General features: G+C 43.6%; 1 long non-coding RNA gene across 1 annotated transcript in view; it reads left to right on the top strand.

Moving 5' to 3' along the window:
* LOC146861053 (uncharacterized) overlaps window positions 1–25,298 on the top strand; it is a 44,414-nt gene that overhangs the window by 7,353 nt on the left and 11,763 nt on the right. Inside the window, exon 3 of the long non-coding RNA XR_014979229.1 lies at window positions 17,154–17,295. This is a non-coding gene — a long non-coding RNA (uncharacterized LOC146861053). The remainder of the gene's footprint in view (window positions 1–17,153; window positions 17,296–25,298) is intronic.

The following is a 25,298-nucleotide window of genomic DNA, read 5'->3' as shown; positions in this document are numbered from 1 at the left end:
GATTGGTGTGGGTTTTTATGCTCGGAACACTTTTTTTTTAAATTGCAGGTTCTCCTACAAGGGAATGCTTCTGCCACCCAGCCACATGGCATTGCTGCAAGTGTCCCTCTAGTGGAGTGGAAGTGGGGACTGCGGACATGCGAGCCGCTTTGGCCACAGTCTTTATGTTTTACATGGGCTTGACTAATGCGCATGCTCGTTTTCTCCCACAAGCGCCTGGCTCTGTGCAGCGCGGCATATTGTAAGCCCTGTGAGCTCCCTGGCAACACCCTGTGCACACTGATTCTATAGGGCTGTAATATTCTAGAGGTGCGTACTGCCTAGAGTGCTGCAGGCTGCTCCCTTCACATCTGAAATTTGTATTGCCTGCCTGGGGTCCTGAGATTCTTGGACCGCACTCACCCCTGAGGCTCTTCTTTCCAGAAGCTATCAAAAGAATTTCTCCTGAAGGTCACAGTTATCTGATTGACAGTCTATAGACATGTATGATGCACTGGAAGGGAAGATGGATCAGGAATATGATGACCCTCTGGGGTCCCTAGAACAAGATTTGGTGGATGCTGGTGTATAGCAGTCACTAAAAAAAGCCTTAGTTAGGGCTTTAGGCCCTATTACTCAGCATCTACGTGGGTATGCTAGTCAACAGAGTTGGATTCCTGCTCCCGCTTCTATTACTGATGGTGAAGCCCCCACCAAGGCAACCCAAATGCAAAGGAAAGTCTGCCAAAGGTCTCCATTCTCCCGCTTTTGAGAAGATTGTGAAATCCCTGGTAGGAGATCATGCGTATAGAGCTCCGCCTGATAGGGCCCCTTCCCCTTCTCTAATGCTTGGGGATTCAGATTCCTCTAATTCTGAGAGATTGAGGCAAGAAGACGATGCTGGCCCCAGCAAATGTAAGCTCTAATTGCACCATGAAGAATCTATGAAACATTCAAAAGTGCTGCATTTTGAACCGACAGAAATCATTCACCCTCGCTCCAACTACTGGCTTCCCCTACAAGAAGTAGCTATGTCCAGTCCCATATTCACCAGGGTTTTGACAAGGGTGCCTGGGCACGACTACAGTCAAGTAATGTGACTGAAACCCCAGAGATAGGTCCATCTATAGTTACTTTTCTTAAAAAGTATTCAAGAGATCTCAAGAAGGGGCTTGACCATGCCTTGCATAACTGCCAGAATATGTTCTGGATGTCTCAGGCCCTCTCACGAAGATCTTGAAGTTGGCTTTTCAGGCCAAGCATTCCACAACCCTCATCGATCCTGATGTCTTTATGGGATGGTCCAAAGTCTGTGTGCCAACTTAGCAAAACAAATTGTGCGATTTCCGCAGAGTGTAGGCCCTCCATTATTATCAAAATTGATCCTAAGCTGAACAAGCTGGCTTTTTCTGATGCAGGACCGGTGGCACAAGGTTTCCTCTTTGGGGCCCAGTATCGCGTCTGGTGCTCAATCTGAAGGACTTCAATGCTTGTTTAGTTTACTGGCCCTTCGAGATGGAGGAAATCTATATTTTGCGAGACATCCTTCAAGAGGGAGATTGGATGGTGCATCTGGATTTAAAAGATGCATGCTTAACCATCCGTATTTTGCACTTCATTGTCATTTTCTACAGTGTCTGTGACTAGGTTGTTGTTACAAATTCAAGGTCCTTTTCTTTGGGCTCTCTTCTGCACCATGCGTCACAAAGATCATGAGGCCAGTGGTAGAGTCCCTTCGAGTGAGGGCACCCACCTGCGCCTCATCCCTGGTGGTCCAGAGGTGAGTCTCTCTGCTTTCCTGTTTCCTTCTCATTTCTTGTTTCTACTTTTTTGCCCTTCTCTATTTTTCCTATTTTACCTCTATATTTCTCCTATTTTTGCCTTTTCTGTGCCTTTTTCTTCCTGCCCTTGCCGCTGCTCGCCCCCACGGCCCACCTTCGTCCAGTGCTGCTTCCCGCCTCCCAGCTGGCCAGCCCTCTCCAACACTACTTAATGGCAGCCACTGTGCGGCTGTGCCAAATGCAAGCCTGTCTGCGCCCATCCATGCCTGGACTGTGGCCAGCACCAAGGACTGCACCTTTCACAACTACAAAGCCAGCATCCTCTATGCCCTCAACACCAGACGTTCCACTGCCTGACACTTCGCATCACTGAATGACACCCAGTGCCTATTCACCTGCCGCAACTGCTCCTTTGCCTGCCACCACACACCAGACGCACCTACGGGACGACCCACAAGAACCGGACCTGACCACCTCAGCTGCATCCTACTCAACCTACTCTCCATCAACAAACACGCTGTGGAGATCTGTGACCTGCTCAACTCCATCTTCCCTGACGTTACTTTCTTCACAGAAACTGAGATTAACCCTACCTCCGTCATGGGCATCTCAACCACCATCCCTGATGGTTACAAAATCATCCACAATGACAGCACCAAATGACAGGGAGGAGGCATCACCATTGTGCACAAAAACACTCCCCACATAACAACTAGCTCCGACAACCACTCACCTGACAAGGAGCACCTCCACTTTCAGTTTCAGACCAACCCAAACACCACCCTCCACGGCACCCTCATCAACAGATCTCCCGGGCCCGTCCCCCCTTCAGCAAATCCATAGCTGACTCCCTCACACACCACACTTTCACCTCAACAGACTAAATCCTCCTCGGCGACCTCAATTTCCACCTGAACAACCTCAATGATGGCAACACCTCATCCCTACTAGACAACCTTGCCACCATCGGACTTAAACAACTGGTCACCTCCCTAACCCATTAAACAGGACACATGCTCGACCCCATCTTCACCGGAAGCAACAACATCTCCACCAGCCACACCTTCAAACTACACTAGGCAGACCACCAGTGCATCCACTTCTTCTTCACCAAACCCATCCTACACCACCACACCCACCGCTACCTGCACAGAAGCTAGAAAAAGGTCTCCGAAGTCCAACCTCCCACCTCCCTTCACAAAACACCACTGCTGACCTCCACGGACGCCAACGCCTTATCACGCAACCTCGAACGATGGATCTCTGACTGCGCCAACACACCTGCTCCCTTCAGGAAACCCTCCGGCAAGCAGCCCTCCGAGAATGCCAGCTGGTTCTCCATCGCACACCATGTAATGAGTGTTGTAATATGTGAGGTCATAAGCAGAGTATTGCTAGTGTGTACGTTATAGTTAGCTCACTAACAATAAAGGCTGAATTTCACAGTTTTTTTAAACGAATTTCCAAGGTTTTTTTGTATTCCATTTCCTAACGATAACATCCATGTAACATTTGGGTTTTTAAAGTGGATTTCAATGTTTTTTTAAATGCTAATTCTGAACTATAATGTCCCTGTAACCTTTGGGTTTTTTCAGTGAATTTCAAAGGTTTTTTAAGTAGTAGTCATGTTTGCAAAGTGGTGGAGAAAGGGGGCATGGGCACCGAAAACCTCTCAGCAATTTCGCTGTGTAGAACTTACTGGAGGTAACTAGAAGGCAGTTGGTCCCCAAGGACCCTCAAGAGCCAAGGGGACTTCATCCCAATACTAGTAGTGCAGCGAGAGGTGCATTTGCAGAGTGGTGGAAAAAGGGGGCGTGGCCTCCGACCACCTTTCAGCAATACCGCTGTGTGGGACTCACTGGAGGTTGGCCCTCAAGGACCCTCAGCAGCCATGGGGGGGCGTCTGGACCCCCTACCCTGGGCTGGTTTTGGCCCCTAACCCCCAGAGGTATTTTTAGACTGGGGAAGGGGGCTAAGCAGAGCCCCACCCCAGGCCGATTACAGCCCCGGGGACCCCATTGCCCAGGACCTGGCCTTTTTTTGCAATAGACCGCCTGGCCCCCCTTTCTTGGTCTTGTTTTGGCCCCCGGGGACCACATACCCTGGGGCCTGCCCTTTAAATCCTTTTTTTAAAAAACATGGTTGGGGGCCACACGGCCCCCCTTTCAAGCCGATCCCATCCCCTGGGGCCTGGCCACAATACTGGGTGCCCTGGTCCCACCCAGGGCACCTAGTTACTCACATTGGGGACTGTGGATGAGCCTGAAGGCCCCTGCGGTCCCTGTCAGCTCCCCGCGTCCTGCGGGAGTCGGCATTGTTTTTTGACAGAGGGAGCTGCTGAACATGCAGCTCCCTCTGTCCTAAAGCGATTCTGCTCCACTTCTAGTAAGCCAGAGCATATTTCTGCTCTTGCTTACTAGAAGCATAGCAGTGTTTCCTATGGCTTGATGGGAGTGGTGCTCCCGCCATACCGGGAGTGGGCACCCGGTACATTGCTGGAGCTGGCCCTGGGGGGTGGTGGTCCCCCAAGCCATCTATGGCTCCATGAAGGGGGCCTTGCGGCCCCCCTATTTAAAGTATTTAGCCCCAGGAAGATGCACCTTTGGGCCTCACCCGCTTTACTTACAAAGAAATCAGTTTGGCAGTCCTCAGGGCAGCGGGTAAGCCCTGGCAGTAATTTACATATTTTGCCCCAGGGAGGTAGTGGTCCCCAGGGCTGCAGGAGAGGCCCCACATTCCTGTTCAAATAAATCTGGGTGCCTCAGGGAGATGGCTGTCACTGGGGCAGCGGGGGAGTGGAGCGGCTCCCGCCCAGTAGCCTACATTTTTTGCCCCAGGGACGTGGCAGTCCCCAGGGCTTAGAATAGTCTTCGGAGGGGGGCCCCATGCATCCCCTTAATATATTTACACAATGCCCCTGGGACATGGCCGCTGATAAACAAAGCGTGGGAGCCCGCACTTCGTTTTTTTAAACCTTTTCGTCTGGATCCGTGGATCCAGCTGACATGTTTTTTCTAATGCTTTTTTTGGCCCTGCGGTGTTCCACTGGGAACCCCCTCCCAAGAAGCCTAGGGATCAGGGTGTTTCTACCCTGACTCTTTTCTGTTTTTTTTACATTTTTCGTGGGACTTGGTTTAACCAAGTACCAAGATGGCTGCCAACACTTCCTGATTGAAGTGTTGGCAGCCCATTAAATTTCAGTAGGCTGTCGGGCACCCAGATATCTATATTGTATAAACCTAAATATCTCTGAAACTACCCAATGGATATTCACCAAATCACAAAGGCACCAACATCTAGCTTTCTGCCAAATTTGGTGTAAATTCGTTCAGCAGTTTGGGCTATAGTTGTGTTAGAAAAAAGTAAAATCCCCATAGACATAACAATGGGGAAAACATTTTGGGACCCCCTTTTTTCTCGGCCCCTGCTTGACGGATCACCCGGAAATTTTCAACACAGCAGCTGAACCAAAAAGGGAATTTTTTATGAATATTTCATGATGATTCATCGTCAAGTGGCGCTAAAGTTATTGGCAAGACAGAAAACACTTTTCCTGTGGAAAATGTGGTCCAATTTATAATTACCTACTGGCTAGCGCCAATAGGATATATGCAAATAAAGCTGCACACTACCCTCTTGGGAATCCACAATGTGTTCTATGGGTTTTAGACCCTGATGCTAATCCTGATGCTGAGCTGAACATTGCGTAAACTTTAATCACCTGTAGTATTTCTGACATTTCTCTGATTCAGGTATGCAGTCTGCAGAACTCAAACAAGGAGAGTAAGACAACCAATGTCCTCTTTGATCAAGAGATATGATTGAATATTAATTTAAATAATTTATCACTTCCTCTTGACCAATTGACTACTTTTAGATTGCATCTATACTCATCAAATGCACACTACCCTCTTGGGATCAACACTAGCTGAAAAATGAGCTCTCAAAATGTTTATTCTCAATGTTCTGAACAGACTTTGCTAATCAGGAAGATACATTTTTTGACTGGGTGCTTTCTATCTCATCGGATGGATCTTGATTTGTGCCCCTTCCACTAAGTTTAGGAGCATTCACTTTGGAGGATTAATCCTTTCCACTAACACAAGATGTTCTTGAGCATAGAAGACAGGAGGAGTATATAGTTTGTTTTTCCCATTTCTTCGAAATTCACCTCTCTTAGTATCCGATGTGTAAGATCTATACGAGTTTTGGCATTTGAAACACAAGCATTGTTATCTGCTAAATTTCACATATATATCCTTAAGATTTCATTTGGATGTGTCATCCAGTTGTATGCCTGGGACACATATGGTCGAGGCTTTTACCCAGATACCTCCAACTCCAGCTACCTCTGCCTTTCCCTTTCTCAAATAATTAAGTAGCACCCTCTGGGATAGGATGGAACGTCTTTCCTTAAATCCTGCTGCACATTTAAGTAGAAAGAAAACTATTGACTCCGGTAGGATACAGTGAGGCTGGGGCCAGGAATCAGCCTAGTCCCTAAATAGATTATTGTGGAATGAGAAGCATTTATTTACAAGTCATCAAATTAATCCGCCAAGACCCAGAGCTGAACCTTTACTTCCTTCCTGCCACCATTACACTACTGCTGTGTCCCCCTTGTTCCATCTGACCTATCAGCTTCCATGTGGCCTTAAGCCTCCACACTTTCCGAGTTGTGGGCCTATCAAAATTTGCTCATCATCATCACCAAGGGTGGCCTGGGCTTACACAGAGGACAGCAGGAGAGCAGGAATCCTGAGGGAGATAGGGTCAGCAGGTTAGACATGGCTACGCCTGGCCGCTTCCGTGGTGCTCTGGCATCGATGATGTTTACGTAGCATACCAATGTTTTCCTGACCCATTCAAGGCTCCAGGCAGCTTCTAAGGCATTAATATGTAACAATATTATTATTCAGAGCATGCTCAAGCATGTACAAATGTTTAGAACAATGTTTTCTAGGCAGCAAGAGCTCATGAAGAACACCATCAGACCAAATTTGAGGAAGAGGTTGACATCTTCCTTGCCGTTAATATGTTTAACATCATTTTTTATTACACCTCAATAGACAAACATTGTGTCTGTAGGACTGCTGCACAGGTGTCGGACTGGGCCCTTTCTGCAGGGTCAACCGCATACTTTTTGCCTTCACCTTCCTGCTTTCTTAAACCCTTTTTGTTGGTTTTTAGGTGTCTGTGTACTTTAGCACTGCTAACTTCTCTTCTTAAAGCATGGTAACATTGGCTTATCCCCAACTGGTACATCTAATTTACTTGTAAGTCCCCAGTAAAGTGGTCTACTTGTACGCAGGTCCTGTAAATTAAATGCTACAGATGAGCCTGCAGCACTTATTTGTGCGACCCACTTACTTAATTAGCCCTTTAAACATGTCTCAGGCCTGCCATTGCAGCCTGTATGTGCAGTTTTAAACTACCATTTCGACCTGGCAAAATAAACCTTTTGCCAGGCCCAAACCTCCCTTTTTAATACATATAAGTCCCTGCCAGGGTAGGCCTTGGACAGCCCACAGGACAGGGTGCAGTGTATTTATTTAAAAAGCTGGACATGTACATTTTAGATTTACATATCCTGGTACTGAAAAATTCTTAGATAAGGTTTTCACTACTGCATGGCCTACCTCTCCCATTGGAGTTACTTTATTAAGCTGTAAATTCCAAATGGGAACAGGTAATTAATTAATGTTTGGTGTCTTTGAAATTGTAATGAAAAATCCTAACTTATAGTGTAGTTGTATTTAAAATAATAATTTTGAAAATGCCTCTTTAGAAAGTTGCCATTTTCCTGTGTTAGCCATTTGGTTCCTGCAGCCTGTCTCTGGGTCTCATTGTTAACAGTTGGACTTTGTGTATTACTTCTAGGCAGCCTAGAGGGATGAGTTGGGCACAGCCCTCCTTACATTTAATTAGGCTGTGTCTGGCCTCCACACAAAGGGCTGCATACTCCTTGTAGTTAGTCTGGAGCCAGGAGAGAGGACAGGGATGACAAGATGCCTGAGGACTTCAAAGGGAACCTTCTAGAAGTTTCTTCCCCATTTCAAAGGCACAACTGGTATACATACTGGTCCGCAGACACCATCTCTTAAATACACTTCTGGACTTGTGGATACTCTGTCAGGATGGACTGCTGTGCTGCTTGAAGGACTGTCACTTTGCTGGCCTGCTGCTCTGGAAGACTGCTGCCCTGCGGTGCTGAGCTGCAGCCCTCTTGCCTAGGTGAGAAGGACTGGACCTGACTTTCTTGAAACCAGAATGACTCTAAGGACTAGTTGGCTGGCCACCTGATCTGAACCTTCAGGGACACAACATGCTTCCAACAACTTGGCACCTGCAACTGGAGCCCGCCATAAGTGAGTCTACCCTGCCAAGTAATGTCACACTAGTCCTAGACTCATAGAAGTGGGCCTAAGGTGCTCTGCCAGCCTCTGTGGATCCAGCGGAACTGACACATCTCCTCTGCTGAGCGGCACAACCCTAGCCAGAACCAACGCAGAGCTGCTGCTGCGTGGATCAGTATGGTCTCACATACCCGCAACACACTGCAGCCTGTGGCGGCATCGGAGCCACCACAGCATGATGCATCCTCGACGCAGGCCCTTGCATCTCTCATCAACAGCTGCCTTGACGACGGCTCCGGTCTCCGCATTGCAGCTTTGCAGCTCTTTGGAAGCGACACATTCCTCCATCAGTGCTACACATCCTCAACTCTGGACTTTACATTCTAAGCCCCCGTCGACAGGATCCTTGACGACAGCATGAGACCTCGCACCGCAGCCTCGCCACATCTCAGAACCGACACATCGCTTTAGTTGCACAACGCATCTTCAAAGCGGATCCACAACGTTCTCCAAACCATGATTTAAGGTACTTTGTTCAGCAGGCCTAACTGGGTCGGCTCCACCGCGATCATCCTGAAATTGTGACTTTGTACCAGTCCAGCACGAGCCAATATTTACTATTGGTGCTTTACGCCCTTTGGGCGCAATGTTTACTAAAATCTTTAAAATCAAATATCTTTGGTTCTATTGATTGGATTTTTGTCATTTTTGTCTTGTTTTATTTATTACAAATTACTCTATTGCACAAATATATTACACATTGCCACTGAGTTAAGCTTGACTGCTCCGTATCAAGCTATCCAATGGTTGGGCACAGGTTGATTTAGGGTTTGCTTGTGACATCATTCTAAGAGAATTGTGGGTTCTGCTTGAGAAGGGTTTCACCCCCTCATCCAACCAGTGACCCAGTTTCTTACAACGGGGTTGCATTGCCATATTCTCACTAACTCCCAATCCGCTCCTACTCATGACGGCGGACTAACACCTCTTCAGAGAGTAACTATTCAGCTCCAGGAATCCATACAGTTCTGCTCTGGATTATTCACAACATTTAAGTAGTCTTTAATAAAAACAGATCACAAGACACTGTTCACTTATTTGTCTAAGTCTAGCAGTGTTAGAGCCCATGACATCTTTCTTGTTCATTGGAACCCAAACTTCCTTTCCGCCACTAACAACATTTCATGCAAGGTAGGGCTGGGCAAATTCTTTAATCTTCCCATACGTCCATTTCAAGAATAAAAAGAAAAAATGTCCACCTTATGAAATTCATATTTTGGAGGTGAAAAAATTGGCAAAAAATATCTATTAATCAGGAGAATTAACTTGCAGTCTTTGCTTTTAGAGGGTCAGTCATCGGGCTAAAAGATATTACGTGCATTTGATGTAAACAGCCAATAAGCAAGTCAATTGTCAGTTCTACAGATTAGAGCTTTATCCTTGGTCAGTTGGAAGATGTAATGCTAAAATCCATGATTTTTACACATTTTATATATTTTCCCTCAATGGAAGTGAATAGGAGTGAGACCGACCATATAATGGATTAGAAACTCAAAGATAATGACTAATAAGCAGGTGCCAAAATCTTCTTGAGGGAAAGAATTTATGAAGGCCTTGACAACCTTATACACGTTTATTTAGAAAAAGCTAACTCCACTAGTTTCTAAAGTCCTTCTTTATGACAACCTCAGAACTAGGCCACTCTTTACTAACACAGTGCAGTAAATATTTAATTGTGTAACACTGAGCTACAGTACATTTAAAATATGTGTAACTGTGCAGAAATTCTTATCTATTTGGTGGGTCTTCAGACCTTCTTCAGAAATAATATAGCAAATGAATAATGAATTTCAACACCACATTTTAAGGCACATACGAGCATTTGCATGTTCATAGTAAATATTATATATTGCCAGTATGTAGGTATAGTTAGGACCTAGTTTCCGTAGGAAGAGCATTTTTCGACTTGCCTATAACTTTGACGTCGTTTCACTAATCGGCATGAAATTTTCCCAAACAAGTGTCAAAGTAGGTTCTTTGTGTCATGGAAAGTTTGGTGGTGATCCGTGCAATTGGGGGAGAAATAAGGGTGCTTTTGTAATGCTAATTCCCATAGGTTTGGTGCAACTTCTTTCAGTAGTTTTTCAGAAATGTAAGTTGAAAATTATAGTGATATCTCTGGCCACAGATATTTTGCAATGTTTTCGCAACTGGTCGCGACTGCGCGTGCCAAGGTGAATGCTTTGTTTGTCTGGATGCAACCTGAACAGAAAGTTGTGGCTGCCATTTTATCGTCCCGGGGCTAAACTTTTCTGTGAAAGCACACATAAGGGGTCAGGATAGAGGTACTCTGAGCCCATGTTTCAAAAATGTAAGTAGTGACACAAGTTATGTGTCCAAAATAGATTTTTTTAATTGTGCGTGATATTCCCACCAACGCTGTGATCGCCAGCGGGCCCCCGTGTACAGTTGCTGGGACGTCACAACTATCACTGCGACACCACAAATATTGGTGGAAATATAAAAAAAAATATCAGTGAATCATTAATACACATTGTATTATATTGAGATTCTGATAAATGTCTTTATAAAGTTATTTAGATTGTGATTTATCTAGTGTGATGGTTAGAATTAATTACAGAGTTATAATTTTTTATGTGGTGGTGGCTATTGAATTCCTGCTTTTGCTTTCCGCTTTCACGCCATATCTGCAGGGATCGCAATTACTAACGTAATCGCGATCTCCAGCCTCAACGCAAAAATGGAAAATAGGTTTTAGAGAGGGTTTTTCTAGAAATACACTAGAAAAATATGAGTTTGAAGTGTACAGTATTAAACCCCTAGGGGTCGATTACGATCTCATTAGGAAAAGCTCCGAACGGCATTTGATTTGGTCGAATCTGATTTGGAACCAGCCTTTCTGACGACTCGGACATGTTTCCCAACAAGCAATTACGATGGCTGGGAAGCGTTCAAACTGTCCAACTCAGTTCCAAAAGGCATTGGGAGTAACCGAGTCAGTCAGAGCCGATTCGTAGAGGTCTATAGAGTGCGTTTCCAGCAGGGCAATTACGATGTCAGATACGGATAGCCTGTCCGAATCGGTTGTTCCGAAACAAATAGGCTGTTGAACTCTGACTTTGGTGGCCCATAGCAGGCCCCCCTTCACCCAGGGCCCTCTGAATCAGGCCTGTGGGGCTACCCATGGGTACCCTCTTTCAGACCCTGCACAGTGTGGTAGGCACCATGGGGTGCCCGAAACAAAGTACAGGTCAGAACACAGGCTCCCACTAAAGTCAATGAGAGTCCGATCAAATCGTATCCGGAAGAATCCGGATGCATCCAAATTGCTCGGTCGGACTCCCCCGATGCGAGTCGTTCGGAAAGCATTCCGGAATCGATTTGGTCGGAATGATTTCCTAACGACATCGTAATCGACCCCCAAGTGTGTAAAATATTTTTAAATATGTGCATATGTGCTTTTCACTTTATGGAAAAGGCACGATTGTTGCGAATAACACCATCGTCGTGACGCCCTGAATAATCGCGAAACCGGAAAATAGGTCTTAAAGATCGATTTTAAAGAATCTTAGTACAAAAAAAATGAGTTTAAACATGTTTTAAAAGGAACATGTATATAGTAATGTGTGTAGCGCAATGTTTAGAATGGATTTTTTAATTCATATTTTTGGATGTGCTGGTGGCCGTTGAATGTCTGCTTTTGTTTTGCGATTTTGCAACGTATTCGCGACTATCATGACGTCATTGCAAAGATTCCCAAAAACAAAAACAAAAAGGATCTTTATAAAGAAAATAAACAATATTTTGGAGACTAGGGTGGCTCTGACAAGAGCCTTTGTGTTGATTGTGTGTATATGACAGCTACACATAAGACCAGATGCAGAGTTTCATGTTACTTAGAAACATTCTGTTGCCTTCATTTGTAAAGTGCACTCCTTCATTTCTATAAATTCCATGCATGTCAAAATGCAGGCTGTTGTTATAGATATAGCCAATGCAATGGTCTCGGAGGAATGCAGAAACAGTTTTATTAACATGTGTCCTGGCTTTGTCAATCTGTGGACAGAATTGATTTGGCCACTTCCATTTCTGTCTTTGGCATATATTAGAGTCCACTAAGACAGTGTGAGGGGAAAGCGACATTGATTCTGCAAAGGTATTTTTCATTAGGATTTCCAGCCCTACTCCACTCAATGTGCCTAGGTCATTGCCACCACATTGCACAATCATGAGGTGAGGAGCTCGGCAATCCACAATGGTTTTAACCAAAGCCAGCAACTGATAAAACTTTAACCCTCTCTGACCAAAATAAGTAATCTCCACATTTGGTAAAACAACGTCCCTGTCAATACATCACTTTTTTGCAGCCTCTTTACCCAAGAGACATAGGTGTGGCCAACAATACACACTAAGCATTTTGAAGTGAAGGAGCAATAGCAGTCATGAGAAGGCTGGAGCTGAATGAGGTACTTTTCCAAATGAAAACCTGTTAAAATGTAGGCTTTTTTTTTTTAAAGATATATTTCAATGGAGGCTGTAAGTAAGTTATATTATGTTAAGGGGTTTTATAAAGTGCATAGCTGCCCCTGCAAAGGGGCGTCCTAGCGCTAAGTGACAAAAAGGATGGGAGGCTGCAGTCGGAGGGAAAAGATGCGTTTTAATGGCCTTGCGAAAAGCCAGGTAGTTATCCATACTACAAATGTTCACCGGGAGAGAGCTCCAAAGTTTAGCCACCAGGATTCGGAAGGACCGTCCTCCTGCGTGCGCCTTCCTCACCCAAGGGACAACCGCCAAATGCTGGCCCATAGATCGAAGGTGGAGAGTAGGAGTATAGGGTGAGAGCAGGTTTCCCAAAATACTAGGTGAGGAAAGATTCATCATTTTGAAGGCATTGCAGAGGGACTTAAACTCGATGCGCCTAGCCACCGGAAACCAATGGGGTCGGCGCATGGCGTTGGTCATGGAACAGATTCTAGGGAGGCCCATGAGGGTTCTAGCAGCTGCATTTTGGACCCTCTGCAGTCCTAGAGTTTCAGCCTTGTTAGCCCCCAGATACAGAGAGCTGGCATAGTCTAACAGAGACATGATGGTAGCCTGAATGATGACCTGACAAGTGGAAGGATCAAAGAAACCTAGCAGCGGTCTTAGCCCATGCAGGAGACCAAAGCAAGTGCCCGCGACTTTTTTGATTTGGACCTGGAAACTGAGGGCCGAGTCTACTCAAACACCCAGATTTTTAACCACCTGTTTGGGGGTGGGTGCACATCCCAGGGACGATGACCACCAGCGCTCGCTCCACAGCTCTGGGTCTTTTCCTACCAGCAAAACCTCAGATTTGCTGTCATTAAGCTAGAGACAGGTAGCAGACATCCACTCCGCGACAGCTGCAAGATCGCTCCGAAACGTAAGGGCATCCTGCATGGAGTCGTTGGAGAGTGCCACTACCAGCTGAGTAGCATCAGCATATGATACTGCAGTTAGCCCTCTACTCCTGGCCACAGCCGCCAATGGCTGGACATACAGATTGAATAACGTAGGGCTCAATGCTCAGCCCTGTTGAACCCCTTGTTTCACAGTATGTATCTGAGAGGCGAAAGGGGGTGCCGCCACCTGGAAGGTTCTCTCAGTAAGTGAATAAAATTAGTTAGTATGTTGGCTGCATTAGTAAGAAGTCCTATTATTGGTTGTTGTTTAAAAAAAAGGAATGTAATACAGACATGGATATGCTTCTGCATCTGTGCAGTAAACCACACCTGCTGTACATTTGGAAGTAGCATGTTCCTTCTAGAATGTGCTGTGAACTTGGGACTTACTGGTTCCACTGGGTTGCTAGATACACTGAGCTAAGAGTGTATTGGGGGAAGGGTGTTAAAGAGGCAGAACTTTTTTCAAAAAGTTGAGGAGTTATAACATAATTTAAGTAATGATGAACTTTAATTTCCAGTTGAAGACTATGTAATAAACTGTTGTGCATTATCTACATTTTAAAAAACTGAAGCTAAATATAGGTTTGGACTTTTGAAAGATAGAGAAAGGGTTAACAGAAGCTAACCATTCACAAGTGGAGATAGAATAGTCTAAAATGAAAGACATTATTTAATTTGCTGCCTTTCTCATGATCATAGAGTGGAAAGTTGGTTGCTTTGTATGAGAGTGGTATACCATTCTTGTGTTTAGTTTTTACAAATCCTAACTGTGTCAACACTGTTTAAAAGGGAGATAAAACAACATTATAATCTACACATTCAAGTCACTGGTATGTACATAACTTTTTAGTTATTTAAGAAACTTACATTACATTAGAAATAAAGATGTACATGGGAGTTTGATTAAAAAGAGTATCACAGTGACATGAAAAAATATATGCGATGAACTGTATCTATCAGAGGATATGTGTTTAAGATGTTAGTACGAAATGTTTTGGGAATTAAGATAAAAATTAATTAGTGCCCCTATATTCCACTGTAGTTTACAGAAAAATAACAGTATAGTATTGTTTGAAGTTGTAATGAGGAAAGCATTTAAAACTAAGAAAGTTTTAAATGTCTAAGCATCGTGTGCAGAATAGATACATCTATGTTATTAATATTCTGGAAGAAATAGTACTTTTGGTCACATTATTAAACAAGAGTAGTGTAAGAAAATGTTCTGCACCTGTATATGTATTATAAAGTAGTCATATTGGTTACGTATGTATTAGGAAATATTTGTCATTGTGGTTTTTCACTTATTTGCGTGGTTTGCATATGTTTAGATGGTGTGATTGTTTTAAATGATTGCAGATAGTGATATGTACGGTAGGGCTCTTGAGTTTATTTAAAGATGTATAGAACTATATATTTTTGGAAAGATGGCTTGAAGGAATATATCTATTATGGAATCACATATATTTATACTGTGATCTATGTTCTTTAAGACTAATGAAAATTTCATGTATGTGGTGAGGGTGGTGTATTTCTTCAAACATGCTTGGTTTAAAATTGAGGAGTGTTTATAGGACAGAATGTCAGTTTAGAGAGTACTTGTGCTACATTTATTTGGCGTGTAATTTTTCTTTGAGAAATACTGAATATATATTTTAAACACACGAGAAAAGTTTGAGAAATGATGTAGGTAAGCCATTAAGAAAAGGTTTTGTGCTTTAAAAAAGTGAGATTTGTTGTTTTCAGTTTTAGAAACTTACTGATGCATGTGTATGCTAAGTAACAGAGCAATATATGCTTGTAGAGAGACATATATCTAATTATATGTGAAGTGTGATATCTACACTTTTCTGACACATAGGTCATTCAAAAATGATACATTCACTAAAACAGATAGTTTGACACTGACAAGACAAGTTAAACAATGAGTTACAGATATAGTCACACCTGTTATGTATGTAACATCAATGGAGATACTTTACAGCCACCCATGCATTACTCAGACAATCATCCAATCACACAGACAGTTATTGAATCAATCATGCACTATGTAGGCACTTATTCTATCACCCAGGCACTACACATTCACTCTCCCTATCACAGAGGCACTAATTTTGTACTAATTGAACTACGCAGACAAAGCCCATGCGTTCATCCAATCACCCAGGCACTAACCATTCACATATGCAGTAACCAAAGTTGTACCTATGCAGTTATTCAAACACTCATGCAACAACCTATGCACTCATCCAAACACTGAGGCACAACCCATGCACTCATCCAAATACTCAGGGACTAGTCATGCACTCATCCAATTATGCAGAAAGTACCATTGTAATGAACCTATCACACATCCAGTATCTATGCTCTCATCCAATTAACGAGGCAACACTCTTGCACTAATATAATCACCACAGCAGTACACTTGCTTTTATCCAATCGCTCAAACTGTAATAGTGTACTTATGCAATTAATCAGACATTAGTCATTCACTCATGTAATCAGCCAGGCACTACTCATGCAGTCACTCAATTGTCCAGGCAATGCGCCTGCAGTTTTGTAATCACCCAGGTACTACCTGTTCAATTAACCAAAAACAAATGGGCAACAGTCAAGCACTCATTCAATCAAGGGAACGCTACTGATGCAATCTGCCAGGTGCTATGTATGCACTTAAACAATGACGTACACACTATCCATGAACTGAATAAATCATGTATATATCACGCATGTAGTCCTGTTATCACCCAGTGACAAGAGTAGCACTAATTTAATCATCCAACCACCATCTATGCATGTATTGAATCATTGAGACATTTGTTATGCACTAAACTAATCATTCAGGCAGAACTCATGCACTCATCGAAACACCCAGATAGTAGCAATATAGTCATGTGAATACACAGGCACATAACTATGCAGATATGGAACCACTGATGTCGTTCGTACATACTCAGGGATTCACCCAGACACTACCTATATTTGAGGGAATCATCCCGGAACTATATATGCGCTCATCCAATCATCCAAAACCAAACCCAAACACATGTCATTACAAGTTTTAGTGAGAAATATGTGCTCTTTTAGAACCATCTGGTGAGTTATATATGTAACCTATCATACACTGTTTACAAGGTACTCGGAAAAATTAGTGAGCTTTATGCTGTGATAGTTTAATGTGCATATTTATATATGCAACATTTCTAAAAATAATTATCTGACACATCTAAGTAGAAAAGTACTGAAACACTAAATCTACCGGTGACCCAGTGTTAGTGAGGCACAGAAATAGCTCTTAAGTTGTGTTTTCGGATTTACAGTATTGAGACACTGTATGTATTTTGCACTTTCGTTGATGTTTATTTTAAAATGTACTACACAAAGGAGAGGGTGCTATAATATTAAAAGGTAACTAATAAATTAAGTTTTGTGTTTTGGTTTGGGTTTGGTGCTCGTAATTATATAGCTAGATTCATCTGTAGATTTAAAACTGCACCATAACATAAAAGCTGTTTTTGTATAATGTGTAAGCCGGTAGTAAAGTAGTTTGTACATTGGCTAGAATAAAAATTCAAATATACTTTTTTTTTCAGAACCATAGCTACATAGCTACAGACAGAATGCCTACAAAAACTCAGAAGATAAAGGAACAGAAGCAACTACAGTATCTATGCAGAACTGAGACGCAAGAGGGGCTAAATGAAGAAAAAATTATGAAAGAACAAAGAGCTACTGGTAAGAGGGCAAAGTTATTTCTTAAAAATATATATATTTATATACATTTCCAAATATTACAAAATAACGAAAATAAAATTCAAACTTTGAGAAAGAATAACAGTGGACAAAATCTATATAACAAGAACAGGAAAGAATGTAACAAAGATGGTCACACCTTAATCAGGAGACAGAAGCAGTTTAAGGCAATCAGAGCCAGGATGTTTTGTAGTAGAGTAGTTATAAATCTACTGAGAACTATGACAAAGTATGGAAGAAGGCGAGAGGCACTGAAACAGAAAGAACGAGTTGAGAGAGTAGTTGATAAGGCCTTTGCTTTGAAGAGGAAGTTTTTAATTTTGATTATAAATAGAATGAAGATTCTTGACAAAATGGTATTGTGCATGAGGAGACAACACCAGAAAAAAGAAGTGATAGAAGTAACTTTTGTACAGTTTTTAGTGGAGAATGGATACATACTTCTAGTACAGAGCCTTTCTTTAATGAAGAAAGCGATCTCCAGGATAATAGATTAGTTCATGCTATTGATTACAGAGAACGATGTTATGAAATGAAGAATGGCACTCCTATAGCGAAAGAGGTGATGGTACCTAGAAATGTAGAACAAGTTATTGGAGAAGAGGTCCAAGGAAGGTGGAGTCAGGTGCCTGTATACAAATGAAATTGTATTAGTGTTTGTAGTATTCAACAGCAATCAATTGATATAATAAGGACATTTCTATGCATTTTTCTAAGGCGAAGTTTAAAACACAAAAAAGTACTTTACAAGGATTGGATCCTTCCAAGATTGGAAAGCATACAAATTTGCAGGGACACTCACTAGATAGTTTATCAAAGAAAGTGTGCCAAAGCAGCTTTCATCATTTCAGGATTTGAGCTGTACATCACTCAAAAATGCAAACTTTAGTTAGGAGGCTGTCCTATGTGAAAACTCCTGTTTTATGTTTAGAATAAACGAATAGAGCACTTTTGCATGGTACTGTGCCATACATAAAAAAGGTTTGCGATGATGTGCAGTTTTGTTTCTTTGGTCCTGAGCAGGAATCTAGGGAAAATGAAGAGTTGTTAAAAAGTGGAGTTGCACAACCGGACACAGATTTTAACATTGATAGTTTTGAAGAAGAAATTACGAAAGTTAACACAGTGTGGTCAGAAAAACCAGAGTATCTTTGTATATGTTGTTGACGCACGCGGACTGTTGACTTGTATTTAAAAAGTGAAAAAGAAGGCCGGCTGTTGTGGAAGACGGACGCCGCCTAGAGTAGCTCTGTCTTGTCACAGGTTCTACCCGAGAAAATCTGAGAATAAATCCGCAGGCGAGATGCAAATCGGGATGGAGAAGTGATAGGAGCCAGCGTCGATTGGAATGAACTGACTGTGAGAGAAAGCCGACGCGGTGAAGACCCGCTAGGTCGCACAGACTGTTGCGGCCTGTATGTCAGACTGAGGCGGGGAGTTCGAGTAGCAGCGAGATCGGAGTGCCGCGTCGCGATATTACACCATACTGAATTGCCTGTGCAAGGAGGCGGCAAAGGTAGGAGGAAGCCCAGCGAAAAAAGGGTGAGCGGCTCCTGCACCCAACAGCCAAGCAGACTATCGGCCCAAGCCGGCCGTGGGGGAGCGGCATTAACAACATAGTCGAGTCAGGGGCCTCGGAGAACGAGACGCCGGAACACCCAACTGTGCCCTGACTGCTCCCGGGGACCGGACTGAGTGACACTTGCGCCGGCTGGGGAGGAGGGAAGTCCAACAGAAACAAGAGGCGGCCTGGAGCTCCCGCACCCAATGGTGGGAGGTGCTGAACGGCCTGCGAGTGATCGGCCAGGAGGACTAAGAAAGCCGGGGCTTTGAGTCTCCGTAGACCCAGCGTGGGAGGCCTTGTGGTGCTGGCCCCGCGCACCAAGATATTGAAGTCCACGGGCCCTGTGGTTTGGGGGCCTTACCTCCTTGGGCCCCCTCTCTCCTGAAGAACCCAACTGACCTCCAATGCCTGAGGAATAACAGGCACTCAATAACATAGAAGCGGACTGGAACCACCCAAAAAGGGAAGGAGTGGCAAGATAAGAAACAGGCGGTAAGAGCAGGATCTGTTCTTCGCAACTACAGCCATACTCGACTTCGAGGGCTTGGACTGCAGGAGGACCCCCCTGCCTGAGACACCCATACTTGGCAGGACACCAGGTGCCCAATTCTAGGTCCCCAGAGGGCCTGAATAGTTACTGCAGCCAGCAACAGCATTATGGGCATCCACTAAATGTAGCCAGGACGTATCGCTGGCTTGAAGGGAATGGGGCCCAGCCACAGCAGCTTGCAGGAAGAGGAGTAGTCAAACAAAATGGCACCCCAGCGGTGGTACAGAAGGAAACACAGTGCAACACGAAGCAACACACGCAGGGCATTGGACGTATCTAAATCAAATTCCCTCCTCCCCCCCTCCCAGTTATGAGCAGCGAAGTTGCAGAAGGGGAGACTGGTCACCTGGTGAAATGTTTTCACCCATTATCTGCCATCCCGCAGGGCCTTGATATCACCAACCAGTAGTGGGAAAACTGAAAGGCCACGTGGGGTAGCTCACCACACAGGCAGACTGCGGTGAGTACTACCTAGCATCCGCCTCAGACTATGCTGGATAGAATAGACCACACAGCAGCGAAGACAAAAGAGGTCACACTACAAGATGTTATGGCCACCCTGAATAGGGTGCAAATGTCCCTAGAATCACGCATCAGTTCTGTTTCTGTAGAAATTGCACTGGACCGAGCAGACCTTAAAAATATGAACACAAGAGTGACGGCAGTGGAAACTACCACAGCGGCCCTCCGCGACAACTCAGAAACTCTGAAACGTCAAGTGAAGCAACTACAAACTGAAAGCAAGGCAATGGCTTCGAAGTTGGACGAATATGAAGGTCACTTGAGACGCAACAATGTTAGGATCATTGGGTTCCCGAAATGAGCAGAAGGACCAGCGACAGACCTATTTGTGGAGGACCTCATCCAGAACTACTTGCAACCAAGGGGTCTTTAATAATATTTCTCAGTGGAGAGAGTCCACCGTGTACCGGGTGGTAGATCCAGGCCGGGAGCGCATCCGAGGCCTATCCTGGCCCGCATCTTCAATTTCCGGGACCGTGACTTAATCCTACAGACGGCCCGGGCATCCCCACCTTTGCGCTTCGAACACAGTATGGTAACCTTCTTCCCGGACTACACGGCGACAGTCACAAAACTACGACGCAGTTTCTTAGAAATAAAGAAGGAACTGAGAAACCGTGAACTTAAGTATTCAATGATCTTCCCCGCAAAGCTGAGAGTCGAAGAGGAGGGGAAGGCATGGTTTTTCTCAACGCCGGAGGAGGCCCAGGAGTGGCTTGCAGGCTGGAGTCAAGTTACGAACTACGGAAAGTCTGTGAAAAAGCAAGACAAGCACCAATTAACAGCTGGAATTCCGGGTACGGTACAGGCAGCATCTATGACTGCAGAAGATGGCCCGGGGAATTCATAGTGATGACCACAACATCCACAAGCAATTATGATAAACTGACATTGCACTAGAATAACTGAAGGAGTTCATATTATCTGCTCTGAACATTTGTCCATCTATAGGTATTGATCGAGACTTATCATTTATCGCCAGATATGTGCCTTTTTGACACAGGAATGGACATGGGAGGATGCTGGAGATGCTCCCCCGCAGAGGTATTGGGGATGGGGTACCAGGCACTCTGCACTGTTGGGGAGGCGGGTGGTTTTAAATCCGTCATGCAGGGAGGCAGAGAGGGGGGTGGGAAGGGCAGGAAGGGCGGGAGGGATACAAAGTTATTGTATTTGTAGTTGTAATTGTTTAACATTGACCAAGACACGACTTGACAGATATTACCGAGCAATCCAGCTTCAATATCCAACCAATCTCCCTCCACCAGTAGAGTTCAATGGCACAGATATCCACCTTAAGTGATCAGGTCACATCTACACCGACCTTTCACCCTCCGAGTACCACCCACTCACATCTCCTTTCATGGAATGTGAATGGTCTTAGGGATAAATTGAAGAGGTGGCTTGTGCTACAATACCTCAAACATCAGGCACCAGCGGTGGCCCTGCTTCAGGAGACCCACCTGATAGGAACAACATGTAAAGCCCTAGATAGGTGGGGCTTCAAACTAGTGGCACACTCAGGATTCACATCAGGATCACGAGGGGTAGGGATCCTGCTTAAAAAACAATTTCCATTTATTATGCAACAAACGTGGACAGATGACCTGGGGCAATTTGTAGCAGTTTGCAGCAGTCAAAGGCCAGTGGGAAGGGCGACAATTCAACATCATCACTGTATACATCTCCCCAACGTTGCACTTGATTGCCTTCTCGTCGTGTGCGCCTTTCTTCTTAAGCTTCCAGAGGGTGAATTAATAGTAAGAGGTGACTTTAATACTACCTAAATGACCTAGTGGATCGCATGCCCCCTAGACAACAACACCGAACACCATCCCGTCTAGCTAACTTGTTATAGGCTCTGGGTTTTAAAATGATGGCGTTGCCCAGGCTTCTTTATGCCCTGCAAAATACACCATTTCCAGTTCCCCCATCATATTTTAGGGCGATAGAGACAGAAGTATCCAACCTCTTATGGGAAGGAATAGCCATGAACAACCTGGTCAGAGGGTGGCATGATGGGGGCATTGTACTTCCCAACATACAGACGTACTATTGGGCCTCTCAGCTAGCCGCTCTTAACCAGTGGATCCATTCACCCCGAGACGGAATCTGCATTCAGGAAATTGAACAGAATGATTTTTATTTGAAAACAAGTACTCAAACATAAGTATTTTAAACCCTAAATGTGGATCATACAATGTAATATGTATAAATATTTGTTATACACTTCACAAAAAATATACTTGTTGTACCACATGAATATTTTTTTGCTGTGCCCCGAGATAATGTCTTGTCACATATGCTGCACTTTAGCTGTAAAACTGTGTAAACCAATTACATTTCCTTGTCTGATAATTGTGTTCAATTCCTGAGTTGCGATGTTGAAAGTAATTTTTGAAACTGTTGTATTTTTACAAGTGTGTTGTTAAAATAAAGTTAAACCATCACGTTACTAAACAGCTAGACAAACCTTCTGTAAAATATGTCTATATATCTGTTTTACACTTTGGCATTTGTATTCATGACTACTGACGTCATTACGACCTTGGGTGTTGCTATGAAGAAGGAAAGTGCATTTTTTATGTAGTTATTTCAACAAATGAATACAAAGGGGAAAGTTAAATTAGTATCTTACTAAATAGCTACACTGAAACTTTATGTAAAATTTATGTCAATATATGTGTTTTACACATTGTCAAAAACACCCAGTATTCACAGTGTGTCCTTGGCAATTGCACTCATAGAATCTCACAGGCACTACCTATGCAATCATACAATCACTTAGGCACTACTCATGCAATTATGTAATTACTCAGACATTACACACTAACTCACAGACCCATACAGCCACTCACACATCCAGCCACCGACCTATACAGCCACTCACACACCCACTCTCAAAGTTTATAGGTTGAGTTAGGAAATAAAATAAAAAATATCTTTGAAATTCAGTGAAAAAAACAAAGGTTACAGAGACGTTATAGTTAGGCTTAAGTTTCACTTGTAAAAAACCAGTAAATTTCAGCTGTTATAGTTAGCTGAGCTAACTCTAATCCGCACCCACGCAGTGCACTGCTTATGACCTCACATATAACATCACTCATGACATGCTCAGTAACATCACTGATGACATAACTGATGACATCATCCAGTGACTGTGTGTTTAAAAAATGTGAGTGCTAAATATATATACCATGGTGTATTATGAAGAGGAACTGACTCTATTCATAAACGGGGATGGAGAAGAAGTCGAAACAAAAGTAACACAATAAATCATTTGCACCTCCCATTCGCAGGGATGCATTGAAGGATGGTAGCGGGGTTAGGGACCACACACAAGCTAGGGTTAATCACATTATTTTCAACTCTCAAATATTATATAAAAATGTACAAGTTGGCTTTGCCTGCATTTTGATGGGCAAAATCAGGGTACTGCACCTGCAAACAATAGCTATCAACTCGTACTGCCTTATCAGATCATGTATTAAAGGAGGTACAGGATGTCCTCATGATTGAACTAATATGTCAAATACCAATTCATCAGAAGCACCACTGAGCTGCTCTGTATTCCCTGCTTTGCATGTAATCCCTGGCATTTCCCAAACATGTTTCATCAATCTGGAGTCTTCACACAAAGCACAGGAAAGAAGAAAGGAATTGTCCTAGACCTAAAGGGAACTATCTGACTGAATAGGATGAGTAATACTCTTCTCCACTCTACTACAAGTATATTTCCAGTGCCCTTTTCATGTGGGCAATATAGGCTAAGGAAGACATTGTTCTTTGTAGATTTGGGGACAGTAGCAGTGTTTGGTGGCAGCTGAGAGCCCTTCACAATTGACGGAAAATCCCACAATCTTGGTTTGCTGCATGGAAACGTGCATGGTTCCTTGATATACAAGGGACTTTCCTAGAACAAGATATGCCTCTTCCATTATACCTTCCCACTCTACACCAGCCTCGTCCTCCCGTCACCTCTCCCTTTTATTCACTTGTTTGAGGGGCTACCTGACCGCTTCTTTTTGCTGTTTTCTTTTTCATAGACACTGGTTTTTATTCAACATTTTCTTTCTTTTATTCCTGCGTAGCCACAGAATGGTTTGTGACTGTCACTAACTTCATTAACTTCTTAATTTGCAATCCAATATACATTGTTATCAACTGACTACTCCCATTTAGTAATAACCCTGGCACAAAAGCAGAATCTACAGCACCCTGAGCCTTCTACGCCAGGCAGAGAATGCCTGAATACCTCTCAAACACATCCTTTAGCCAGTCTAGGTGATTTGTGAGCAAGTCACACTTATTCTGTTTGCAAGTTGAGATCTTAGTCCGGTTGGTTTTAGTGGGTAAACATCCACAATCGCATTCAACAATGCACCCTTTGCCATGTTTAGCACCCTGTCATTTTGGGGTCCTGTCTCATCCACTCCGACTTTTCCATCAACCAATCTCTTAGTTCATGTGATACCTCCAACTACAACAATTGATTCACATATACCCAAATGGTCTGTACTCTTCAAACACAATTTGTAATTCTTCAGAGAACTAGGTTGGGTTTCCCCTGTGTTAGAGAACTGTTTCTTAATACTCAGCAAGTCAGAGAAAGGCCTTGACACTACAGTACAGTAACTCTACGCCCAGTGGCAGGGTTGTCGCTCAATTGGAGGATGGTATTGGGAGCAGACAAGGAGCGGCCTCATCATATGCCTGACTGGAATGGGAAGTGATTCCTAGCCAGTTGGCCTGCTGTCCTTTTCAAACTTTTGCTAGTAATTGTGGGGCTGTGTTCTGAACAATCTCTACGCCCAGCTCGGACAGAACACATTTGTGCTCTGTATCGAACCACATTAGTGGAATTGATGTCTTGTTTAGTCACTCATACCCTTTTGCCAGGTGCTTTGCCATCATTTAGGGTATCAGATCGCTTGCTTGCACCATACCTTTTTATACTCCATCCACCGGTGGTACCACAGGCACTACTGTGTTTCCAGGTGAATCAATGGTTATAGCACTGTCTTCCTCCAATGATATGGGTAAACATGTCCAACAAATCCTCCTTCATGGGTTCATCACTGTCTTTATCATCAGTGAGAAAGCATACTTAAAATAAATGTGTATAATGTTTATATACACCTATGAAGAGAAATGCTAAAAATCCTAAATATATTCACAAATGTATCCACTATTAATCAAATATGAATGTTGTGCTCTATTTGACTGAAGCTTCCTATGGCATTTTATTAATCACAAACCTTACATGGCCTTAGAAGGCCAGGCGCCATAATGCTTCATGTTCTAAATTGCACATATTGCAGTAGCATACCAGTCTTTTCAAACCTAGAA

This window comes from Triturus cristatus, chromosome 3_1, assembly GCF_964204655.1.
Source record: "Triturus cristatus chromosome 3_1, aTriCri1.1, whole genome shotgun sequence".
NCBI lineage: Eukaryota > Metazoa > Chordata > Amphibia > Caudata > Salamandridae > Triturus > Triturus cristatus.
This window is presented reverse-complemented; position numbering and strand designations above follow the sequence as displayed.